The sequence below is a fragment of the Drosophila tropicalis genome, unplaced genomic scaffold, assembly GCF_018151085.1.
Source record: "Drosophila tropicalis isolate 14030-0801.00 unplaced genomic scaffold, ASM1815108v1 contig_899, whole genome shotgun sequence".
NCBI lineage: Eukaryota > Metazoa > Arthropoda > Insecta > Diptera > Drosophilidae > Drosophila > Drosophila tropicalis.
In genome coordinates this window covers 18,823-35,778 of record NW_027173397.1, presented here as the reverse complement: position 1 = coordinate 35,778, position 16,956 = coordinate 18,823, and the positions used below count along the sequence as shown (strand labels likewise).

General features: G+C 35.5%; 2 non-coding genes and 1 pseudogene across 2 annotated transcripts; all 3 read left to right on the top strand.

The window, feature by feature from the left end:
- The first annotated feature begins 4,533 nt into the window (after positions 1-4,533).
- LOC137586082 (small subunit ribosomal RNA) lies at positions 4,534-6,528 on the top strand. The gene has a single exon (XR_011033687.1). It is a non-coding gene; the product is annotated as a small subunit ribosomal RNA (ribosomal RNA).
- Positions 6,529-7,135: 607 nt separating this feature from the next.
- Positions 7,136-7,314, top strand: LOC137586079 (5.8S ribosomal RNA). The gene has a single exon (XR_011033684.1). It is a non-coding gene; the product is annotated as a 5.8S ribosomal RNA (ribosomal RNA).
- A 335-nt stretch (positions 7,315-7,649) lies between these two features.
- On the top strand, positions 7,650-15,146 carry LOC137586078 (large subunit ribosomal RNA; annotated as a pseudogene).
- The last annotated feature ends 1,810 nt before the right edge of the window (positions 15,147-16,956 follow it).

The following is a 16,956-nucleotide window of genomic DNA, read 5'->3' as shown; positions in this document are numbered from 1 at the left end:
ATGGGATTTATTTATTATCCCATTTATATGAAAAAAATTTCAATATCATATGGGATATGCATTTTGTATAAATATCTCATATCATATGAAAAAATATCATAACGTATGGGATTTATTTATTATACCATTTATATGAAAAAAATTTACTAATATAAAAAATAATGCTTCATATGGGAACTTCCATATCATATGGGATATGCATTTTGTATAAATATCTCAAAATTTCTTATAAAAAAATTTCAATATCATAGATATCATTTTGTATAAATATCTCATATCATATGAAAAAATATCATAACGTATGGGATTTATTTATTATCCCATTTATATGAAAAAAATTTCAATATCATATGGGATATGCATTTTGTATAAATATCTCATATCATATGAAAAAATATCATAACGTATGGGATTTATTTATTATCCCATTTATATGAAAAAAATTTCAATATCATATGGGATATGCATTTTGTATAAATATCTCATATCATATGAAAAAATATCATAACGTATGGGATTTATTTATTATACCATTTATATGAAAAAAAATTTTACTCAATATTAAAAATATAAATTTTGCCCACTTATCATATGGGAACATCCATATCATATGGGAAATGCATATCGTATGAACATCTCATATCATATGAAAAAATATCATAACGTATGGGATTTATTTATTATCCCATTTATATGAAAAAAATTTCAATATCATATGGGAACATCCATATCATATGGGATATGCATTTTGTATAAATATCTCATATCATATGAAAAAATATCATAACGTATGGGATTTATTTATTATCTCATTTATATGAAAAAAATTTCAATATCATATGGGAACTTCCATATCATATGGGATATGCATTTTGTATAAATATCTCATATCATATGAAAAAATATCATAACGTATGGGATTTATTTATTATCCCATTTATATGAAAAAAAATTTTACTTAATATTAAAAATATAAATTTTGCCCATTTATCATATGGGAACATCCATATCATATGGGATATGCATATCGTATGAACATCTCATATCATATGAAAAAATATCATAACGTATGGGATTTATTTATTATCCCATTTATATGAAAAAAAATTTTACTCAATATTGAAAATATTTATTTTGCCCATTTATCATATGGGAACATCCATATCATATGGGATATGCATATCGTATAAATATCTCATATCATATGAAAAAATATCATAACGTATGGGGCTTATTTATTATCCCATTTATATGAAAAAAATTTCAATATCATATGGGAACATCCATATCATATGGGATATGCATTTTGTATAAATATCTCATATCATATGAAAAAAATATCATAACGTATGGGATTTATTTATTATCCCATTTATATGAAAAAAATTTCAATATCATATGGGATATGCATTTTGTATAAATATCTCATATCATATGAAAAAATATCATAACGTATGGGATTTATTTATTATACCATTTATATGAAAAAAAATTTTACTCAATATTAAAAATATAAATTATGCCCACTTATCATATGGGAACATCCATATCATATGGGAAATGCATATCGTATGAACATCTCATATCATATGAAAAAATATCATAACGTATGGGATTTATTTATTATCCCATTTATTTGAAAAAAATTTCAATATCATATGGGAACATCCATATCATATGGGATATGCATTTTGTATAAATATCTCATATCATATGAAAAAATATCATAACGTATGGGATTTATTTATTATCTCATTTATATGAAAAAAATTTCAATATCATATGGGAACTTCCATATCATATGGGATATGCATTTTGTATAAATATCTCATATCATATGAAAAAATATCATAACGTATGGGATTTATTTATTATCCCATTTATATGAAAAAAAATTTTACTTAATATTAAAAATATAAATTTTGCCCATTTATCATATGGGAACATCCATATCATATGGGATATGCATATCGTATAAACATCTCATATCATATGAAAAAATATCATAACGTATGGGATTTATTTATTATCCCATTTATATGAAAAAAATTTTACTCAATATTAAAAATATTTATTTTGCCCATTTATCATATGGGAACATCCATATCATATGGGATATGCATATCGTATAAATATCCATATTTATATGAAAAAATATCAATTAATGTATTGAGCTGGTACCTTCAACATAAATGGGCGATTTCGAGAATGCGTGGCACAAAACCTACTTAGGTGGTGTGATGTCGAGCATGGTCAGTCATATGTAATATCGGTACAGTTCTCAAATACATATGTCTTATGCATTTATAATCGGCAATGTCAATTTATTTATATATTATAATGAAGTTTAATGGTATTTATAAAAATACATATGAAAAATTATTGTTGAGTGGTACCTTCAAACATAAATGGGCGATTTCGAGAAAGCGTGGCACAAAACCTACTTAGGTGGTGTGATGTCGAGCATGGTCAGTCATATGTAATATCGGTACAGTTCTCAAATACATATGTCTTATGCATTTATAATCGGCAATGTCAATTTATTTATATATTATAATGAAGTTTAATGGTATTTATAAAAATACATATGAAAAATTATTGTTGAGTGGTACCTTCAAACATAAATGGGCGATTTCGAGAAAGCGTGGCACAAAACCTACTTAGGTGGTGTGATGTCGAGCATGGTCAGTCATATGTAATATCGGTACAGTTCTCAAATACATATGTCTTATGCATTTATAATCGGCAATGTCAATTTATTTATATATTATAATGAAGTTTAATGGTATTTATAAAAATACATATGAAAAATTATTGTTGAGTGGTACCTTCAAACATAAATGGGCGATTTCGAGAAAGCGTGGCACAAAACCTACTTAGGTGGTGTGATGTCGAGCATGGTCAGTCATATGTAATATCGGTACAGTTCTCAAATACATATGTCTTATGCATTTATAATCGGCAATGTCAATTTATTTATATATTATAATGAAGTTTAATGGTATTTATAAAAATACATATGAAAAATTATTGTTGAGTGGTACCTTCAAACATAAATGGGCGATTTCGAGAAAGCGTGGCACAAAACCTACTTAGGTGGTGTGATGTCGAGCATGGTCAGTCATATGTAATATCGGTACAGTTCTCAAATACATATGTCTTATGCATTTATAATCGGCAATGTCAATTTATTTATATATTATAATGAAGTTTAATGGTATTTATAAAAATACATATGAAAAATTATTGTTGAGTGGTACCTTCAAACATAAATGGGCGATTTCGAGAAAGCGTGGCACAAAACCTACTTAGGTGGTGTGATGTCGAGCATGGTCAGTCATATGTAATATCGGTACAGTTCTCAAATACATATGTCTTATGCATTTATAATCGGCAATGTCAATTTATTTATATATTATAATGAAGTTTAATGGTATTTATAAAAATACATATGAAAAATTATTGTTGAGTGGTACCTTCAAACATAAATGGGCGATTTCGAGAAAGCGTGGCACAAAACCTACTTAGGTGGTGTGATGTCGAGCATGGTCAGTCATATGTAATATCGGTACAGTTCTCAAATACATATGTCTTATGCATTTATAATCGGCAATGTCAATTTATTTATATATTATAATGAAGTTTAATGGTATTTATAAAAATACATATGAAAAATTATTGTTGAGTGGTACCTTCAAACATAAATGGGCGATTTCGAGAAAGCGTGTCACAAAACCTACTCATGATGAACAGTGGTTGTTCAGACTAATTGAAGGTTATGCTCTACTTCAAATTTAATATATCAAATAAAAAGATAATGAAAAAGCCTACCAAGGTATTCCAAGGTGTATGATGAAACGGTCTTAGGAGCGTTCTCTCTGCTGAAGTTTATTCACTGGTTATATTTGGATTTATCGTTAATACAAAATAAAGATTATGAGCATTAAATTAGTTCTTAGTTTAATTGTTCATAATCTTTAACCTTTTTATATAAAAAGGTAAATATGAGAATTGCGTCATAAATCTTGTTATGTTCGCAAATTAACTAATTGATCTTTTATATAGAGCAAAATTATTATTTTTTTTTTATTAAAATCAAGTCATTTTTATTGAATTAACTTTTCCTTATAATTAAAAAACATTCGTCACATTAAATTTGAGTGATGGTTTTACTTAATATATAAAATCACACATTAAATATCAATTTCTATTTAAATTTTAAATTTAATATCAAAATACAAATGTTTATTTTATTTGAAAATAAACAAAATTAAAGCAAATGTGATTATATATTTTGTAAGTGTAAAAATAAAGATATTTTTGATCATTATTATTGAAAATTTATACAATTAATGAAAAACGAAAATGAACGCTATTAAATTTTGGCCGTATTCGTAAAATGTTACCACAAATAATATATTTTATTTTATTGAAAAATATATAATATTGTCAAGTATCTTTAAATATTTTAAAATATGCGTTTGTCTAAATTCATATATTCATGTTTTTAACAACACATTAAATAATAACATTATTCTGGTTGATCCTGCCAGTAGTTATATGCTTGTCTCAAAGATTAAGCCATGCATGTCTAAGTACACACGAATTAAAAGTGAAACCGCAAAAGGCTCATTATATCAGTTATGGTTCCTTAGATCGTTAACAGTTACTTGGATAACTGTGGTAATTCTAGAGCTAATACATGCAATTAAAACACGGACCTTTTGGGACGTGTGCTTTTATTAGACTAAAACCAAGCGATCAATTGATCGTTATATTGGTTGAACTCTAGATAACATGCAGATCGTATGGTCTTGTACCGACGACAGATCTTTCAAATGTCTGCCCTATCAACTTTTGATGGTAGTATCTAGGACTACCATGGTTGCAACGGGTAACGGGGAATCAGGGTTCGGTTCCGGAGAGGGAGCCTGAGAAACGGCTACCACATCTAAGGAAGGCAGCAGGCGCGTAAATTACCCACTCCCAGCTCGGGGAGGTAGTGACGAAAAATAACAATACAGGACTCATATCCGAGGCCCTGTAATTGGAATGAGTACACTTTAAATCCTTTAACAAGGACCAATTGGAGGGCAAGTCTGGTGCCAGCAGCCGCGGTAATTCCAGCTCCAATAGCGTATATTAAAGTTGTTGCGGTTAAAACGTTCGTAGTTGAACTTGTGCTTCATACGGGTAGTACAACATACATTTGTAGTTAGTACTATACCTTTATGTATGTAAGCGTATTATCGGTGGAGTTCTTATATGTAATTAAGTACTTGTACTTTTTTATATATTCCTCCTATTTAAAAACCTACATTAGTGCTCTTCATCGAGTGTTTTTGTGGGCCGGTACAATTACTTTGAACAAATTAGAGTGCTTAAAGCAGGCTTCAAATGCCTGAATATTCTGTGCATGGGATAATGAAATAAGACCTCTGTTCTGCTTTCATTGGTTTTCAGATCAAGAGGTAATGATTAATAGAAGCAGTTTGGGGGCATTAGTATTACGACGCGAGAGGTGAAATTCTTGGACCGTCGTAAGACTAACTTAAGCGAAAGCATTTGCCAAAGATGTTTTCATTAATCAAGAACGAAAGTTAGAGGTTCGAAGGCGATCAGATACCGCCCTAGTTCTAACCATAAACGATGCCAGCTAGCAATTGGGTGTAGCTACTTTTATGGCTCTCTCAGTCGCTTCCCGGGAAACCAAAGCTTTTGGGCTCCGGGGGAAGTATGGTTGCAAAGCTGAAACTTAAAGGAATTGACGGAAGGGCACCACCAGGAGTGGAGCCTGCGGCTTAATTTGACTCAACACGGGAAAACTTACCAGGTCCGAACATAAGTGTGTAAGACAGATTGATAGCTCTTTCTCGAATCTATGGGTGGTGGTGCATGGCCGTTCTTAGTTCGTGGAGTGATTTGTCTGGTTAATTCCGATAACGAACGAGACTCAAATATATTAAATAGATATCTTCAGGATTATGGTGTTGAAGCTTATATTGCCTTCATTCATGGTAGCAGTAAAATGTTTATTGTGTTTGAATGTGTTTATATAAGTGGAGCCGTACCTGTTGGTTTGTCCCATTATAAGGACACTAGCTTCTTAAATGGACAAATTGCGTCTAGCAATAATGAGATTGAGCAATAACAGGTCTGTGATGCCCTTAGATGTCCTGGGCTGCACGCGCGCTACAATGAAAGTATCAACGTGTATTTCCTAGACCGAGAGGTCCGGGTAAACCGCTGAACCACTTTCATGCTTGGGATTGTGAACTGAAACTGTTCACATGAACTTGGAATTCCTAGTAAGTGTGAGTCATTAACTCGCATTGATTACGTCCCTGCCCTTTGTGCACACCGCCCGTCGCTACTACCGATTGAATTATTTAGTGAGGTCTCCGGACGTGATCACTGTGACGCCTTGCGTGTTACGGTTGTTTCGCAAAAGTTGACCGAACTTGATTATTTAGAGGAAGTAAAAGTCGTAACAAGGTTTCCGTAGGTGAACCTGCGGAAGGATCATTATTGTATTTTCCAACCGTTATTAAAATAAATAAATTCCAAATTATTATAAGATATATAAGATGAAAATGAAATTAAAGATGAGAGCATAAGAACTAAATTCTATCCTATTTACCCAAGGATAAAAAAAAAAGAGTATAAAATTAAACAACAATTGACGGACGGTAGCAAAATATGCTAAAACTCTTTAAATTATGGTGTTTTGCCAGCCATAAATAAAAATTATGTATTCCGATCGGAGATTGAAAATGATTTTTGTATATCTTATTTATTTGCGTGTATATGTACCATAATATACAGGCGTTGCGTATTGTATTGGCCATTATTGGTTTGGGCATTCAATGGTTAAAGCAACATCCCAAATGTACAATGTTGTACCTGCATTTAAGGTTAACGTTTTACATAATTTGATCGCTTACAAAATTTATCATCTTTTATAAATTATCAAGTCCAGTATTCAATCATTTATGTTAACTAAGACATTTCGCAGCATTCGTTTGGGTTAAGATTTTATTGAAGGAATTGATATATGCCAGTAAAATGGTGTATTTTTAATTTCTTTCAATAAAAATATTATTGACGTAATGAAATAAACAAACAATTTATTAATCACTCTAAGCGGTGGATCACTCGGCTCATGGGTCGATGAAGAACGCAGCAAACTGTGCGTCATCGTGTGAACTGCAGGACACATGAACATCGACATTTTGAACGCATATCGCAGTCCATGCTGTTATGGTACTTTAATTAATTTTAGAGTGCTGCTTGGACTACATATGGTTGAGGGTTGTAAGACTATGCTAAATAAGTTGTTTTAGTATTTTACGAAATATTAAAGCATATGGTATATTATTGGATATATATATATATGTATATTCATAATATTAATAATAATTGAAACACATTGGCTCTCATATGTATGAGAAAAATGAAGATGTATAATTTTCTTTTTCAAATCAAATGATACTGAGGAATGTTTAGCATAAAAAATATAAAATTTTAATCTAGAATTGCCTCTTATTAATGATATGAAATGAAAAACAATTGTCATAATATTATTCTTCACTTAAATTAGAAATTTACAATGGTTTTAATATATTTAATAATATATTTGTGTGTATATACAACCTCAACTCATATGGGACTACCCCCTGAATTTAAGCATATTAATTAGGGGAGGAAAAGAAACTAACAAGGATTTTCTTAGTAGCGGCGAGCGAAAAGAAAATAGTTCAGCACTAAGTCACTTTGTCTTTATGGCAAATGTGAGATGCAGTGTATGGAGCATCAATATTCTAGTATGAGAAATTAACGATTTAAGTCCTTCTTAAATGAGGCCATTTACCCATAGAGGGTGCCAGGCCCGTATAACGTTAATGATTACTAGATGGTGTTTCCAAAGAGTCGTGTTGCTTGATAGTGCAGCACTAAGTGGGTGGTAAACTCCATCTAAAACTAAATATAACCATGAGACCGATAGTAAACAAGTACCGTGAGGGAAAGTTGAAAAGAACTCTGAATAGAGAGTTAAATAGTACGTGAAACTGCTTAGAGGTTAAGCCCGATGAACCTGAATATCCATTATGGAAAATTCATCATTAGAGTTGTAATATTTCAATAATATTATAATAATAGTGTGCATTTTTTCCATATAAGGACATTGTAATCTATTAACATGAACCAAATTTATCATAAAATATGACTTATAGTTTATTTAAATTATTTTGCTTGCATTTTAACATAGAATAAATGTCATTAATTTGATAAAGTGTTGATAGATTTATATGAATACAGTGCGTTAATTTTTCGGAATTATATAATAGCATGATTATCATTGATTTTCTGTGTTTATTATATGCACTTGTATGATTAACAATGCGAAAGATTCAGGATACCTTCGGGACCCGTCTTGAAACACGGACCAAGGAGTCTAACATATGTGCAAGTTATTGGGATATAAACCTAATAGCATAATTAACTTGACTAATAATGGGATTAGTTTTTTAACTATTTATAGTTAATTAACACAATCCCGGGGCGTTCTATATAGTTATGTATAATGATATTTATATTATTTATACCTCTAACTGGAACGTACCTTGAGCATATATGCTGTGACCCGAAAGATGGTGAACTATACTTGATCAGGTTGAAGTCAGGGGAAACCCTGATGGAAGACCGAAACAGTTCTGACGTGCAAATCGATTGTCAGAATTGAGTATAGGGGCGAAAGACCAATCGAACCATCTAGTAGCTGGTTCCTTCCGAAGTTTCCCTCAGGATAGCTGGTGCATTTAAATGTTATATAAAATAATCTTATCTGGTAAAGCGAATGATTAGAGGCCTTAGGGTCGAAACGATCTTAACCTATTCTCAAACTTTAAATGGGTAAGAACCTTAACTTTCTTGATATGAAGTTTAAGGTTATGATATATTGTGCCCAGTGGGCCACTTTTGGTAAGCAGAACTGGCGCTGTGGGATGAACCAAACGTAATGTTACGGTGCCCAAATTAACAACTCATACAGAAACCATGAAAGGCGTTGGTTGCTTAAAACAGCAGGACGGTGATCATGGAAGTCGAAATCCGCTAAGGAGTGTGTAACAACTCACCTGCCGAAGCAACTAGCCCTTAAAATGGATGGCGCTTAAGTTGTATACCTATACATTACCGCTAAAGTAGATGATTTATATTATTTATAATATAAATTTTGAAACTTTAGTGAGTAGGAAGGTACAATGGTGTGCTTAGAAGTGTTTGGCGTAAGCCTGCATGGAGCCGCCATTGGTACAGATCTTGGTGGTAGTAGCAAATAATCGAATGAGACCTTGGAGGACTGAAGTGGAGAAGGGTTTCGTGTGAACAGTGGTTGATCACGAGTTAGTCGGTCCTAAGTTCAAGGCGAAAGCCGAAAATTTTCAAGTTTTAAATATGTCAAATAAATTAATCTAAAGTAAAACACTTGAATAATTTTGAACGAAAGGGAATACGGTTCCAATTCCGTAACCTGTTGAGTATCCGTTTGTTATTAAATATGGGCCTCGTGCTCATCCTGGCAACAGGAACGACCATAAAGAAGCCGTCGAGAGGTATCGGAAGAGTTTTCTTTTCTGTTTTATAGCCGTACTACCATGGAAGTCTTTCGCAGAGAGATATGGTAGATGGGCTAGAAGAGCATGACATATACTGTTGTGTCGATATTTTCTCCTCGGACCTTGAAAATTTATGGTGGGGATACGCAAACTTCTCAACAGGCCGTACCAATATCCGCAGCTGGTCTCCAAGGTGAAGAGTCTCTAGTCGATAGAATAATGTAGGTAAGGGAAGTCGGCAAATTAGATCCGTAACTTCGGGATAAGGATTGGCTCTGAAGATTGAGATAGTCGGGCTTGATTGGGAAACAATAACATGGTTTATGTGCTCGTTCTGGGTAAATAGAGTTTCTATCATTTATGATAGTTATTTGTTCCCCGGATAGTTAGTTACGTAGCCAATTGTGGAACTTTCTTGCTAAAATTTTTAAGAATACTAATTAATTTTAATTAGTTCTTTTAAATTATAACGATTATCAATTAACAATCAATTCAGAACTGGCACGGACTTGGGGAATCCGACTGTCTAATTAAAACAAAGCATTGTGATGGCCCTAGCGGGTGTTGACACAATGTGATTTCTGCCCAGTGCTCTGAATGTCAAAGTGAAGAAATTCAAGTAAGCGCGGGTCAACGGCGGGAGTAACTATGACTCTCTTAAGGGAAGCAGGGTCTGATAAGCGCAGAAGGGGTGTTTTAAACACTGTAATTCATAAGTCGTTAGTCAGATCAAGTCGACTCGAAACCTCCTCGTGGTGCTTCCTGGGTGCTGATAAATTCCTAGATTCTAGGTTTCTATCGGTAGCTAATTCGAGCGGCGGAGCAACTCTTGGGGTTACCAGCCCCTTGAGCCAAGAACAAGTTGGTGAATCTCGAAATACTGTGCCTCGGATAAATTATAACACAACAACTTCAGTGACAACTAGTCCTGGGGACCAACCGAGAGAGGCTATAGCAGTGGTTAACCTCGCTAGCGAGATTCCCTGTACAGTATGTGGGCGCCTCTTTAGTAGCAGAAGAGGGCTCGGAGTTCACATGTCACATCAACACAGAGACGAATTAGATACACAACGTCAACGTGAAGATGTAAAACTCCGATGGAGTGAGGAAGAAGCGTGGATGATGGCGAGAAAGGAGGTGGAGCTCGAAGCAAGTGGTAATTTGAGATTTCCTAATAAAAAGCTAGCGGAAGTATTTACTCACCGTAGCTCCGAAGCAATCAAGTGTTTTCGGAAGAGGGGTGAATATAAGGAAAAATTGGAGCAGATAAGAGGGCAATCTACTCACACCCCAGAAGCGTTGGACTCAAATACCTCACAGCGTCGCCCTAGTTTAATCGAGCGACACCACCAAGTATCATCGTCGGAAGCGCAACCAATCAATCCATCAGAAGAACAGTCGAACTGGGAAATCATGCGGATACTGCGGGGCTATAGCCCCGTAGAATGTAATCCCCGGTGGAGAGCCCAGGTCTTGCAATCTATCGTAGATAGTGCGCAGACCGTAGGGAAGGAAACCACTCTCCAATGCTTATCCAACTATCTCCTTGATATATTTCCACCACCAAATGAACCACACACCATCAGTGCGAGACCTCCTCGGAGACCTCGTAATAGGAGACAGTTAAGACAACAAGAATACGCACAGGTTCAGCGTCGTTGGGATAAGAACACTGGGAGATGCATTAGATCCTTGCTTGATGGAACAGATGAGTCGGTTATGCCAAACCAAGAAATTATGGAGCCCTATTGGAGACAAATAATGACAAATCCCAGCACATGCTCTTGCGATAACACGAGGTTCCATATGGAACATTCGCTTGAGACAGTTTGGTCAGCAATTACGCCACGTGACCTGAGGGAAAATAAATTAAAGTTGTCAAGTGCTCCGGGTCCTGATGGTATCACTCCACGAACATTCAGAAGTGTACCGTCGGGCATTATGCTACGCATAATGAACCTAATTCTCTGGTGCGGCAAAATACCATACTCTACCCGGCTGGCCAGAACTATCTTTATCCCGAAGACTGTGACGGCAAATCGACCGCAAGACTATCGTCCAATAACAGTCCCCTCGGTTTTGGTCAGGCAATTAAACGCTGTTCTGGCTTCTCGGCTGGCTTCTAAAGTCAATTGGGATCCAAGGCAGCGCGGTTTCCTACCTACCGATGGGTGCGCTGATAATGCGACGATGGTTGATCTTATTTTGCGGGAGCATCATTTAAGGTGGAAGTCATGTTACCTTGCGGCGGTGGATGTCAGCAAGGCTTTTGACTCAGTATCACACCGGGCCATTATCAACACCTTACAGGCCTATGGTGCTCCAGCAAATTTTGTCAGCTTCATAGAAGAACAGTATAAGGGCGGCGGTACCTCCCTCAATGGGGCAGGATGGAGATCAGAGGTTTTCATACCAGCGAGAGGCGTCAAGCAGGGCGATCCTCTATCTCCCTTGCTATTTAATCTTGTCATTGACAGGTTACTTAGGTCTTACCCCAAAGAGATTGGTGCCAAAGTCGGAAATACCATGACAAGCGCGGCAGCGTTCGCAGATGATCTGGTGCTATTTGCGGAAACTCCGATGGGGCTTCAGAAATTGTTGGACACCACGGTAGGCTTTTTGGCCTCCGTGGGACTCACCCTGAATTCTGACAAGTGTTTCACTATCAGTATAAAGGGGCAAGCCAAGCAAAAGTGTACTGTCGTTGAACGACGGAGCTTTCGTGTAGGTGAGCGCGAGTGTCCTTCATTGAAGCGTACTGAAGAGTGGAAGTATTTAGGAATCCGGTTCACTGCGGATGGGCGGGCTCGATATAGTCCAGCAGACGACCTCGGTCCGAAGCTATTAAGATTATCGAGAGCCCCCCCTGAAACCACAACAGAAGTTGTTTGCACTTAAGACTGTCCTTATCCCACAACTCTATCACCAACTAACACTTGGGAGTGTGATGATAGGCGTCTTAAGAAAATGTGACAGATTGGTACGGCAATTCGTGAGGAGGTGGTTAGACCTCCCGCTGGATGTACCAGTTGCTTTCTTTCACGCCCCCCACACTTGTGGGGGTCTCGGGATTCCGTCAGTTAGATGGATAGCGCCGATGCTGCGTCTGAAGCGATTGAGCAATATAAAATGGCCCCACCTCGAACAATCCGAGGTAGCTAGCTCTTTCATTGACGGCGAAATGCAAAGGGCTCGAGATAGATTAAAGGCGGAAAATGTGCAGCTGGTTTCGCGTCCAGAGATTGACTCGTATTTTGCAAACAGGTTGTACATGTCTGTTGATGGTTGCGGTCTCCGTGAAGCGGGTCACTATGGCCCGCAACATGGATGGGTGAGTCAGCCCACGCGCTTGCTAACAGGAAAGGAATATTTACACGGTGTCAAATTGCGGATAAATGCCCTACCCTCTAAGTCTCGTACGACGAGGGGAAGGCACGAATTGGAGAGACGGTGTCGTGCAGGATGTGATGCTCCCGAGACAACAAACCACATCTTGCAAAAATGCTATCGTACGCATGGGAGGCGGGTAGCTAGACACAACAGCGTAGTAAATGCCGTCAAGCGGGGGCTTGAAGGCAGAGGCTGCGTTGTCCATGTCGAACCAAGTCTGCATTGCGACTCGGGGTTAAATAAACCGGACCTGGTGGGAATCCGACAGAATCACATTTATGTGATTGACATCCAGGTGGTGACAGACGGACATTCCTTAGACCAAGCGCATCAGCGTAAGGTTGAAAGGTACGACAGAGCTGACATAAGATCACAACTGCGGCGATCTTTCGGAGCGACAGGTGACATCGAGTTTCACTCCGTCACACTCAACTGGAGAGGAGTCTGGAGCGGTCAGTCGGTCAAACGATTGATAGCAAAGGACCTCCTCACCGCTAATGATAGCAAAATCATTAGCGTCAGAGCAGTGAACGGCGGAGTGACGTCATTCAAATACTTCATGTATTGTGCTGGGTATACGAGAGCTAGGCGTATCATACTCTAGCTTCTTATATTTTTGCCTGCTACCTTGGCATAACACCTAAAAAGGTACAAACATCGCACATCTATAGAATTGAGGTGGTTTTAGTACGTAGGCACTGTAGAACTTAATTGTTCTGATGACACAGTGAATCGTGCATGCGAGATTTTTCCATAAAGGTTTGCTCGTATCTTTAGAAGATTTCCTTCCTTAGCGATCAAAAAAAAAAAAAAAAAAAAAAAAAAAAAGCCAAATGCCTCGTCATCTAATTAGTGACGCGCATGAATGGATTAACGAGATTCCTACTGTCCCTATCTACTATCTAGCGAAACCACAGCCAAGGGAACGGGCTTGGAATAATTAGCGGGGAAAGAAGACCCTTTTGAGCTTGACTCTAATCTGGCAGTGTAAGGAGACATAAGAGGTGTAGAATAAGTGGGAGATATTATTCCTTGTGTTTGATATCGCCAATGAAATACCACTACTCTTATTGTTTCCTTACTTACTTGATTAAATGGAACGTGTATCATTTCCTAGCCATTATACGGATATATTTATTATATCTTATGGTATTGGGTTTTGATGCAAGCTTCTTGATCAAAGTATCACGAGTTTGTTATATAATCGCAAACAAATTCTTTAATGAGAGATTGCATTTATGTATTTTCAATTTGAAATTTTTGGTATAACTCCAATTACTCAGGTATGATCCAATTCAAGGACATTGCCAGGTAGGGAGTTTGACTGGGGCGGTACATCTCTCAAATAATAACGGAGGTGTCCCAAGGCCAGCTCAGTGCGGACAGAAACCACACATAGAGCAAAAGGGCAAATGCTGACTTGATCTCGGTGTTCAGTACACACAGGGACAGCAAAAGCTCGGCCTATCGATCCTTTTGGTTTAAAGAGTTTTTAACAAGAGGTGTCAGAAAAGTTACCATAGGGATAACTGGCTTGTGGCGGCCAAGCGTTCATAGCGACGTCGCTTTTTGATCCTTCGATGTCGGCTCTTCCTATCATTGTGAAGCAAAATTCACCAAGCGTTGGATTGTTCACCCATGCAAGGGAACGTGAGCTGGGTTTAGACCGTCGTGAGACAGGTTAGTTTTACCCTACTAATGACAAAACGTTGTTGCGACAGCATTCCTGCGTAGTACGAGAGGAACCGCAGGTACGGACCAATGGCACAATACTTGTTCGAGCGAACAGTGGTATGACGCTACGTCCGTTGGATTATGCCTGAACGCCTCTAAGGTCGTATCCGTGCTGGACTGCAATGATAAATAAGGGGCAATTTGCATTGTATGGCTTCTAAACCATTAAAAGTTTATTTTATAAACGACAATGGATGTGATGCCAATGTTATTTGTAACATAGTAAATTGGGAGGATCTTCGATCACCTGATGCCGCGCTAGTTACTTATTAAAACATTATTTAATACAATGACAAAGCCTAGAATCAATTGTAAACGACTTTTGTAACAGGCAAGGTGTTGTAAGTGGTTGAGCAGCTGCCATACTGCGATCCACTGAAGCTTATCCTTTGCTTGATGATTCGATTTTTAAATTGCCGATGTATTTTTATTATATGGAGAGTATTTCATATAATAAGTATTATTATTTATTATAAGTATATAACTTAAAAGAACGAAAACGGCGGTTCCAACTGTGATCGTCATAATGTACCCAAATGAATCGTCATCATTTTAGTGACGCAACATATGTATTTTAAGAGATTCCTACTGTCCCTATTAAAAAGGGAAAATAAAATTATTATAAGTATATAACTTAAAAGAACGAAAACGGCGGTTCCAACTGTGATCGTCATAATGTACCCAAATGAATCGTCATCATTTTAGTGACGCAACATATGTATTTTAAGAGATTCCTACTGTCCCTATTAAAAAGGGAAAATAAAATTATTATAAGTATATAACTTAAAAGAACGAAAACGGCGGTTCCAACTGTGATCGTCATAATGTACCCAAATGAATCGTCATCATTTTAGTGACGCAACATATGTATTTTAAGAGATTCCTACTGTCCCTATTAAAAAGGGAAAATAAAATTATTATAAGTATATAACTTAAAAGAACGAAAACGGCGGTTCCAACTGTGATCGTCATAATGTACCCAAATGAATCGTCATCATTTTAGTGACGCAACATATGTATTTTAAGAGATTCCTACTGTCCCTATTACAAAGGGAAAATATAATTATTATAAGTATATAACTTAAAAGAACGAAAATGGCGGTTTCAACTGTGATCGTCATAATGTACCCAAATGAATCGTCATCATTTTAGTGACGCAACATATGTATTTTAAGAAGATTCCTACTGTCCCTATTACAAAGGGAAAATAAAATTATTATAAGTATATAACTTAAAAGAACGAAAATGGCGGTTTCAACTGTGATCGTCATAATGTAGCCAAATGAATCGTAATCTTTTTAGTGATGCAATAAAATGTATTTTACAAATTCTTCCGTATTTATTATCTCCTCATTATTTTTAAAAAAAGTGGGAACATCCATATATGGGATATGCATATTGTATGAATATCTCATATCATATGAAAAAAATATCATAACGTATGGGATTTATTTATTATCCCATTTATATGAAAAAAAACATGTACTCACTATTAAAAATATTAATTTTGCCCATTTATCATATGGGAACATCCATATCATATGGGATATGCATTTTGTATAAATATCTCATATCATATGAAAAAATATCATAACGTATGGGATTTATTTATTATCCCATTTATATGAAAAAAATTTCAATATCATATGGGATATGCATTTTGTATAAATATCTCATATCATATGAAAAAATATCATAACGTATGGGATTTATTTATTATACCATTTATATGAAAAAAATTTCAATATCATATGGGAACTTCCATATCATATGGGATATGCATTTTGTATAAATATCTCATATCATATGAAAAAATATCATAACGTATGGGATTTATTTATTATCTCATTTATATGAAAAAAATTTCAATATCATATGGGAACTTCCATATCATATGGGATATGCATTTTGTATAAATATCTCATATCATATGAAAAAATATCATAACGTATGGGATTTATTTATTATCCCATTTATATGAAAAAAATTTCAATATCATATGGGATATGCATTTTGTATAAATATCTCATATCATATGAAAAAATATCATAACGTATGGGATTTATTTATTATCCCATTTATATGAAAAAAATTTCAATATCATATGGGATATGCATTTTGTATAAATATCTCATATCATATGAAAAAAATATCATAACGTATGGGATTTATTTATTATCCCATTTATATGAAAAAAATTAACAAATAAAAAATA